Source organism: Spermophilus citellus (assembly GCF_964194105.1).
Source record: "Spermophilus citellus genome assembly, chromosome: 17".
NCBI classification, from domain to species: domain Eukaryota; kingdom Metazoa; phylum Chordata; class Mammalia; order Rodentia; family Sciuridae; genus Spermophilus; species Spermophilus citellus.
The window spans coordinates 15476364-15486495 of record NC_138199.1 but is presented as its reverse complement, the minus strand read 5'-3'; positions in this window follow the sequence as shown (position 1 = coordinate 15486495).

Here is a 10132-nt window from a genome sequence, read left to right as displayed (position 1 = left end):
GTGAAGGTAATGTCAAGGCAATGTTCTGGATGAGAGTGGGAAGATTTTTTTGTAGCACATATTGGCCTACACATTGGATTCATTTTCCTATTTTCCGTTCGAAATACTGAATCCCTGACACTAACCCATACCCTACTAGATTGTGACTACGAATACTAATATGATGGAGAAAAATAACTCAAACAGAATAGAAATACAGGCAGTTCAGAGGAGGCCTGGTGTATAGTTGGACTGGCCTTTGGCATTATAAAGGGTAGGTGTTATAAATCTAGTCCAATTTAGTAGAAATAGTTCTCCATGTGTTTTGAATGTTAACAAATATGTGAATTCCTGTCTCCCTTTCTCTGTAGCCTATTCAGCAACATGCATTTTTACATGCACATATAGAATCCTACCTCCTATCCCACGTCCATTCTTGTGAGGTGGCTGACTTGGCAGATACAAACTGTGAGAAGAGATCACTCCTCCTAAACGCTGTTGGAACTGAAAATTCAACCTCCAGGTGAGCTTCCCACATGAACAACATGATACATAAATACATGTTCAGTAAAATAAATATTTTTGGATCTGTGGATGATAAATATTTCATGATGAATTTCGATTGGCATATATATTTCTACTCTTTAATGTCTGTGTTTGTGTGTGTGTTTTTCTTTTGTGTATATATATATATATATATATATATATATATATATATACATATACACACACACACACACACATACACACACTCTCCAGATTTTTCAAAATATGAAATGTATGTGTCATATTATATACTCCCTAAATTCATTCATGTTCATATATGTGGATTTATAATCAACTTTTCACAAGATTATTCTCAGAAATAGTCATCCACCTGAAATACATATTTGTTTCCTAGTGCTGAAATCCTAATATTTCTACAGTAACTGACCCAGTTTAACATGAATGCAAGTAGATTCCTATGGGACATGATGTGTATTTTGACGTTCATTTTTATTCAACACTGGTACATTACTATTTCTTCAGTTGATGCACATCATAGGATATGTATTTCATCCTCAAGTTCACAAATTTCTAGGCATTCATTTCCCTTTCAATCACTTCCTGCTTCAGAACACATGTATTCCTCCACGTTTCTTGACTGGTCTTTTCATGAGACTTCTTTCCAAACACATTCTTTTCCATTTCCATAATCCCTTGTGAAGCAAAACTCACACCCCCTTCATGGTAAACCATAACCCCAATATCACCATTAGATGTATAACTGGTTAGAATGAATGGTTGTGTATCAATATTAGATTTCCTATATATTTTCAGATATCAATGCAATCCATTATTTAAATTGGAACCTGTTATACTATTTATTCACAGTATGGTCTATTCATGCATTATCTCTATATTCATAGACCCAGGGTACACCTATTTATACCCCCAAAGGCTAATTTATATGTCTTCAACATATTACTCCCAGAAATGGTGGAAGAAACACTCATGTCACCTGATCTACATATACATTTTATCACAGTGATATTCTGGACACAAAATGCAAAGGTCACACTTATGATTGCACCAACGCCTCATTGGAAAGTGAGCATGGATTACTAAAAACATCCTTGTCCAGGTTGCCTAATGCTCTCAAATGTCAATGCTATTGGTGACTACACATTTGTTTCTTCCTAAGATGATATATTCAACCTCAACCCTGTTGAAAATGTCTAATCCACTCACTCACTTTATACTTTGCCTGATTTCCTAATGTCTCTATTGATATCTGCTTTCCTACATATGTTCCCCAGTTCATCATTGTGACTGACTCTTCACATGTGCTGACGTTTACATTCACTCTCTAACCGACACCCTATTGCTAAAGAACTTTTGGTCCAAATTGCATACTCACTCTTCTTCCAAAACTTACCAACTATCTTCCTAATCCTACCTACTATCCCTTTTTGACTGGATGTTCTCTTCTACATTCAATCATCCAAGGTACAAGGTCCTATGCCATTGTGTACCGATTTATCTGAGACATCTGTGCAGAAAGTCATTCAAAGCTAAGTATCCCAATCAAGGGCCCAATGCCCTTCTGGCCTTCAAATCTTACTTGGATTTCTGTTTTCATACATATATTTCACCTATATATTATTATAAATATCCCAGGTTCCCAATACCATTCTTCATCCAGCAGAGTGATTCCTAAGCCACATCAAACAGGTTCTTAACCCTAACCATACACTGTTCCCTCAATCTAACTTTACAGAAGAGCAGGGACAGAGTGGGTCTTACAATACAGGAATGTGGGGGATCTTCCACCTGCTGAGAACCTCAAAGGTCCATGCAGAAATGATCCCTGGAGAAGATGTAGGCAGCTATGAAGGACCTGAGAGAGCAGAAGTCATCTTCCATGGCAAACAACCTGGTCAGGATGAAGGGATGTGTCTGAATGAGCCTCTCTCTTCTTAATGTAGACAAGATGGACCAAAGCAGGCCTGTGTGGAGAGCTGTTCCTTGGTGCCTATGGTTGATATTCCATTCTAACTTGTGAAAGTGTCACAGGAAGGAGGGGCAGCCTCCATCTCATGGGAGCCTTGGAAGCAACTGTTAGGACACAGTGGTTGCCAAGGCAGTGACCTCATTCAGTTCCTGAAGGAAGTGACCTCACCTCACTTCCTTGGTGATGGAACTCTCTGAACTTGGGATCCAGGAAGCCAGGCACCCAGAGCCAGTCCCAGTCCCAGTCCCAGTGGGCTCACTTGTTTGGATTTACCAAGGACAGAGTCAGTCTTTCTTGGTACCCACTGAGGTGAGGATTGCCAAATGCCAGGAAAGCTCTGCAGAGGGGCCTTTCCTGAGAAAGCAGGTAGTGGCTCACCGCTGGCTCCTGACAACTTCACAGAGTTGGCCAAGGAGGCCAGATGTGAGACAGGACAGGCCCTTTCGGGGGAACATAGTATGGCCCACCAGTCAGACGACACTCCGGGTAGTCACAGACCAACTTGGAAGGAGGTGCCTTTGTGGGTGTGGGTGTGAGTTTGTGGTTTTGTCTCATGTTCTGAGAATAGGTAGGAAAGGCGGTTTGTTTGGGTTGGAGTGGACTGTTTCTAGTAAGGCTTTTGACAAGGCGAGTGTTTCTATGTTTGTGTATCCCACTGTGTCCCTGGTTGTAGACATTAGAAAAGAGAATGCATCAATGGATGTGTCCTGTCTAGTAGAAAGCTTCCCAGCATTCATCCTGCCCAATTTATGAATGGACTGCGGCTTGCCTTATGGATGGGCAACGCCTACTATCTTCCTAAGTTCCTGTTTTCTTCCTGAATTCTGGCCACTCTCCAGAATAGGCTCATGGTTTTGTGTCCAAGATATGTACCACCTCCAAGCTCGGTGACATGGCCATGTACTGGATAGTTGAAAGAAATGGTGAGCATCTCAGAAAACTCAGATATCAGTGTGATCAGTAAAGTCTCCCTAGAGAAACCCTGCTTTGGGCCTTTGGCTTACCTATCCTTTTGTGGCCCTGAATGTCAGGAAGGCCTTTGCCTCAGGGCACCCCTTTGTGAAGCCTGAAGAAAACAGTTTTCAAATGGAAATGAATGGGCATCACCTGTGGCTCTTTGCTTAATTGCTTTGCAAAGGGATGTGTCTGAATCAGCCTCTTGGCCCTGTGTGAGGCTGTGGCTTACATTGTCAGCACCTGATGGATCCAAAGAAAGATCCCATGCGTGCATCCAAGGCCAAATTGGCACAAAAGCAGTCATCCTGGATGAGGTCTCTCGCCTTCCTCTGTAAGGTTCCTGACCTCCATCAAGTGAGAATAGGGATCCTTTGTGTCAAATGAGTCCTTCAAAGCCATGCAGAGGCTAGCCCATAGGTGCTTGGGTTTTCTCATGACTCCAGTTCACACAAAGAATCTATACCCGGCAGTCAGTAGGCCTCCAATTGGAGAAGTAGAGCAGTATTAAAGGCAGGCCTATTTGATCACTCCAGGTCCAAAGGAAGGGTGTCCAGGCCACCCTGACATTAGGCAAATGAGAGGCAAGGGAGCTTATTGTGGACACTGTCTTGGGCTGTGCCCCTCATGGAAACCTCCAGCCAGAGGTCATGATGAGTGTCTGTATGGAAGAAGATGAGGGCCATGTGGCAGTGTTTTGGTTTGAATTGTGGTGTGGCAGTGGGAAGAGATGACTGGGTCCACCTGGGCTTGAACTCTGGTGTGATTCCCCTTGGAGACTGAGTTCTGGAACTGACCTCAGAGAAGTATTGCCGTGAATTGTGTCGGGATGTTAGGAGGCCACGCATGAGAGTCGCCCTTGGAAACTGAGATCTAGGCCCAGGCTGGCTTTCCACAGAGCACTGGGAATCTCAGCCCGGATATCACATGATTTTATTCTTAAAGACCTGGCAGCCATCGTGGAGAGTCCAAACACACGTGGACCTCACATTGTAGACCTCAATGGGCCTGGCTTCCTGTGACCTTTTGGCCACTCCTTGGGAAGCCTTGTTTGTGAGAGTTCTCCAGAGCTTTCGTTGAAATGAGCTTCCTCACCATTTAATGGTTCCTGAAGGAATGGAAACCCACAGTGCCTCCAACTTCATCCTTTAAAAATGGCTAGCTAGATAAATACCATGACATTTTTGAAATTCCCATGACCAGGTGGCACTGGAGAACCTTTGGATGTCCTGTTGCTGATCATGAGTGTACCAGACAGTGCCTTGATTGACTGGGTTTCATGAAAATGGTGTAGAACAGAGATGCCAGTGAGTTGGGGCCTGCTGAGTAGTGGGCCTAGAGCAGTGGTGTGCAGGTGTGTGATAGAACATCTGTGGTGGGGCCATGTGGATCTGCCATTGGCTTCCAAATGGCTTGTGACTGACATGGTGCAGCGAGCAGACCCTTCTATGTAAAGGCATCTTGTTATATGGAGAGGTTTCAGGGCAATGTTCAGAATCAGGTTGCTATGGTCAAGGGGGCAAGCTCTGTGGGATAGAAGCCTGGCTGGTGCATTCTCCTAGGACCTTGACCCACCACACGTGACAGAACTCCCTCCAGCACTGTGTCCCAGTTGAACTCCTTGTATTTCCTGAAGCAAATTCCAAACTCCCAGTGCAGCAGCAAGAAACACCACGAAAAGTGGAGGATGACCAAATGGCTTCACAGTCCACACAGGGAGACACTTAGACCCCAGTGGCCACAGTTTACCTGCAAAGAGAGAATTCAGCACTTCTGCCTCATGTTCATTGGAAAATCAGAAACCATGTCCTCCAGGTCACATAGATGCAGACCTGGTTTGATGGTCTCACTACAAAGGAAGCTAAAGCTCCTGACAACAACATATATTTCAAGTGCCCAACCTCAGAAGCAGTTTCTCACGAAGTCTTTAGGCCAGCAGAGCTCCACGTTTGTGGAGTGTTTACCCTGTCCCTTACTCATGGAAAGTAGTCTACCACCTCCAAGGTTGTGAACTCCTGAGCATTTTCCATTCCACATATGTATTCACAGCATTTCTAACTCTTCTCCTCAAATTGTGTCTTACTTATTGTGAAGGTAATGTCAAGGCAATGTTCTGGATGAGAGTGGGAAGATTTTTTTGTAGCACATATTGGCCTACACATTGGATTCATTTTCCTATTTTCCGTTCGAAATACTGAATCCCTGACACTCACCCATACCCTACTAGATTGTGACTACGAATACTAATATGATGGAGAAAAATAACTCAAACAGAATAGAAATACAGGCAGTTCAGAGGAGGCCTGGTGTATAGTTGGACTGGCCTTTGGCATTATAAAGGGTAGGTGTTATAAATCTAGTCCAATTTAGTAGAAATAGTTCTCCATGTGTTTTGAATGTTAACAAATATGTGAATTCCTGTCTCCCTTTCTCTGTAGCCTATTCAGCAACATGCATTTTTACATGCACATATAGAATCCTACCTCCTATCCCACGTCCATTCTTGTGAGGTGGCTGACTTGGCAGATACAAACTGTGAGAAGAGATCACTCCTCCTAAACGCTGTTGGAACTGAAAATTCAACCTCCAGGTGAGCTTCCCACATGAACAACATGATACATAAATACATGTTCAGTAAAATAAATATTTTTGGATCTGTGGATGATAAATATTTCATGATGAATTTCGATTGGCATATATATTTCTACTCTTTAATGTCTGTGTTTGTGTGTGTGTTTTTCTTTTGTGTATATATATATATATATATATATATATATATATATATATATATATACACATACACACACACACACACACACATACACACACTCTCCAGATTTTTCAAAATATGAAATGTATGTGTCATATTATATACTCCCTAAATTCATTCATGTTCATATATGTGGATTTATAATCAACTTTTCACAAGATTATTCTCAGAAATAGTCATCCACCTGAAATACATATTTGTTTCCTAGTGCTGAAATCCTAATATTTCTACAGTAACTGACCCAGTTTAACATGAATGCAAGTAGATTCCTATGGGACATGATGTGTATTTTGACGTTCATTTTTATTCAACACTGGTACATTACTATTTCTTCAGTTGATGCACATCATAGGATATGTATTTCATCCTCAAGTTCACAAATTTCTAGGCATTCATTTCCCTTTCAATCACTTCCTGCTTCAGAACACATGTATTCCTCCACGTTTCTTGACTGGTCTTTTCATGAGACTTCTTTCCAAACACATTCTTTTCCATTTCCATAATCCCTTGTGAAGCAAAACTCACACCCCCTTCATGGTAAACCATAACCCCAATATCACCATTAGATGTATAACTGGTTAGAATGAATGGTTGTGTATCAATATTAGATTTCCTATATATTTTCAGATATCAATGCAATCCATTATTTAAATTGGAACCTGTTATACTATTTATTCACAGTATGGTCTATTCATGCATTATCTCTATATTCATAGACCCAGGGTACACCTATTTGTACCCCCAAAGGCTAATTTATATGTCTTCAACATATTACTCCCAGAAATGGTGGAAGAAACACTCATGTCACCTGATCTACATATACATTTTATCACAGTGATATTCTGGACACAAAATGCAAAGGTCACACTTATGATTGCACCAACGCCTCATTGGAAAGTGAGCATGGATTACTAAAAACATCCTTGTCCAGGTTGCCTAATGCTCTCAAATGTCAATGCTATTGGTGACTACACATTTGTTTCTTCCTAAGATGATATATTCAACCTCAACCCTGTTGAAAATGTCTAATCCACTCACTCACTTTATACTTTGCCTGATTTCCTAATGTCTCTATTGATATCTGCTTTCCTACATATGTTCCCCAGTTCATCATTGTGACTGACTCTTCACATGTGCTGACGTTTACATTCACTCTCTAACCGACACCCTATTGCTAAAGAACTTTTGGTCCAAATTGCATACTCACTCTTCTTCCAAAACTTACCAACTATCTTCCTAATCCTACCTACTATCCCTTTTTGACTGGATGTTCTCTTCTACATTCAATCATCCAAGGTACAAGGTCCTATGCCATTGTGTACCGATTTATCTGAGACATCTGTGCAGAAAGTCATTCAAAGCTAAGTATCCCAATCAAGGGCCCAATGCCCTTCTGGCCTTCAAATCTTACTTGGATTTCTGTTTTCATACATATATTTCACCTATATATTATTATAAATATCCCAGGTTCCCAATACCATTCTTCATCCAGCAGAGTGATTCCTAAGCCACATCAAACAGGTTCTTAACCCTAACCATACACTGTTCCCTCAATCTAACTTTACAGAAGAGCAGGGACAGAGTGGGTCTTACAATACAGGAATGTGGGGGATCTTCCACCTGCTGAGAACCTCAAAGGTCCATGCAGAAATGATCCCTGGAGAAGATGTAGGCAGCTATGAAGGACCTGAGAGAGCAGAAGTCATCTTCCATGGCAAACAACCTGGTCAGGATGAAGGGATGTGTCTGAATGAGCCTCTCTCTTCTTAATGTAGACAAGATGGACCAAAGCAGGCCTGTGTGGAGAGCTGTTCCTTGGTGCCTATGGTTGATATTCCATTCTAACTTGTGAAAGTGTCACAGGAAGGAGGGGCAGCCTCCATCTCATGGGAGCCTTGGAAGCAACTGTTAGGACACAGTGGTTGCCAAGGCAGTGACCTCATTCAGTTCCTGAAGGAAGTGACCTCACCTCACTTCCTTGGTGATGGAACTCTCTGAACTTGGGATCCAGGAAGCCAGGCACCCAGAGCCAGTCCCAGTCCCAGTCCCAGTGGGCTCACTTGTTTGGATTTACCAAGGACAGAGTCAGTCTTTCTTGGTACCCACTGAGGTGAGGATTGCCAAATGCCAGGAAAGCTCTGCAGAGGGGCCTTTCCTGAGAAAGCAGGTAGTGGCTCACCGCTGGCTCCTGACAACTTCACAGAGTTGGCCAAGGAGGCCAGATGTGAGACAGGACAGGCCCTTTCGGGGGAACATAGTATGGCCCACCAGTCAGACGACACTCCGGGTAGTCACAGACCAACTTGGAAGGAGGTGCCTTTGTGGGTGTGGGTGTGAGTTTGTGGTTTTGTCTCATGTTCTGAGAATAGGTAGGAAAGGCGGTTTGTTTGGGTTGGAGTGGACTGTTTCTAGTAAGGCTTTTGACAAGGCGAGTGTTTCTATGTTTGTGTATCCCACTGTGTCCCTGGTTGTAGACATTAGAAAAGAGAATGCATCAATGGATGTGTCCTGTCTAGTAGAAAGCTTCCCAGCATTCATCCTGCCCAATTTATGAATGGACTGCGGCTTGCCTTATGGATGGGCAACGCCTACTATCTTCCTAAGTTCCTGTTTTCTTCCTGAATTCTGGCCACTCTCCAGAATAGGCTCATGGTTTTGTGTCCAAGATATGTACCACCTCCAAGCTCGGTGACATGGCCATGTACTGGATAGTTGAAAGAAATGGTGAGCATCTCAGAAAACTCAGATATCAGTGTGATCAGTAAAGTCTCCCTAGAGAAACCCTGCTTTGGGCCTTTGGCTTACCTATCCTTTTGTGGCCCTGAATGTCAGGAAGGCCTTTGCCTCAGGGCACCCCTTTGTGAAGCCTGAAGAAAACAGTTTTCAAATGGAAATGAATGGGCATCACCTGTGGCTCTTTGCTTAATTGCTTTGCAAAGGGATGTGTCTGAATCAGCCTCTTGGCCCTGTGTGAGGCTGTGGCTTACATTGTCAGCACCTGATGGATCCAAAGAAAGATCCCATGCGTGCATCCAAGGCCAAATTGGCACAAAAGCAGTCATCCTGGATGAGGTCTCTCGCCTTCCTCTGTAAGGTTCCTGACCTCCATCAAGTGAGAATAGGGATCCTTTGTGTCAAATGAGTCCTTCAAAGCCATGCAGAGGCTAGCCCATAGGTGCTTGGGTTTTCTCATGACTCCAGTTCACACAAAGAATCTATACCCGGCAGTCAGTAGGCCTCCAATTGGAGAAGTAGAGCAGTATTAAAGGCAGGCCTATTTGATCACTCCAGGTCCAAAGGAAGGGTGTCCAGGCCACCCTGACATTAGGCAAATGAGAGGCAAGGGAGCTTATTGTGGACACTGTCTTGGGCTGTGCCCCTCATGGAAACCTCCAGCCAGAGGTCATGATGAGTGTCTGTATGGAAGAAGATGAGGGCCATGTGGCAGTGTTTTGGTTTGAATTGTGGTGTGGCAGTGGGAAGAGATGACTGGGTCCACCTGGGCTTGAACTCTGGTGTGATTCTCCTTGGAGACTGAGTTCTGGAACTGACCTCAGAGAAGTATTGCCGTGAATTGTGTCGGGATGTTAGGAGGCCACGCATGAGAGTCGCCCTTGGAAACTGAGATCTAGGCCCAGGCTGGCTTTCCACAGAGCACTGGGAATCTCAGCCCGGATATCACATGATTTTATTCTTAAAGACCTGGCAGCCATCGTGGAGAGTCCAAACACACGTGGACCTCACATTGTAGACCTCAATGGGCCTGGCTTCCTGTGACCTTTTGGCCACTCCTTGGGAAGCCTTGTTTGTGAGAGTTCTCCAGAGCTTTCGTTGAAATGAGCTTCCTCACCATTTAATGGTTCCTGAAGGAATGGAAACCCACAGTGCCTCCAACTTCATCCTTTAAAAATGGCTAGCTAGATAAATACCATGAC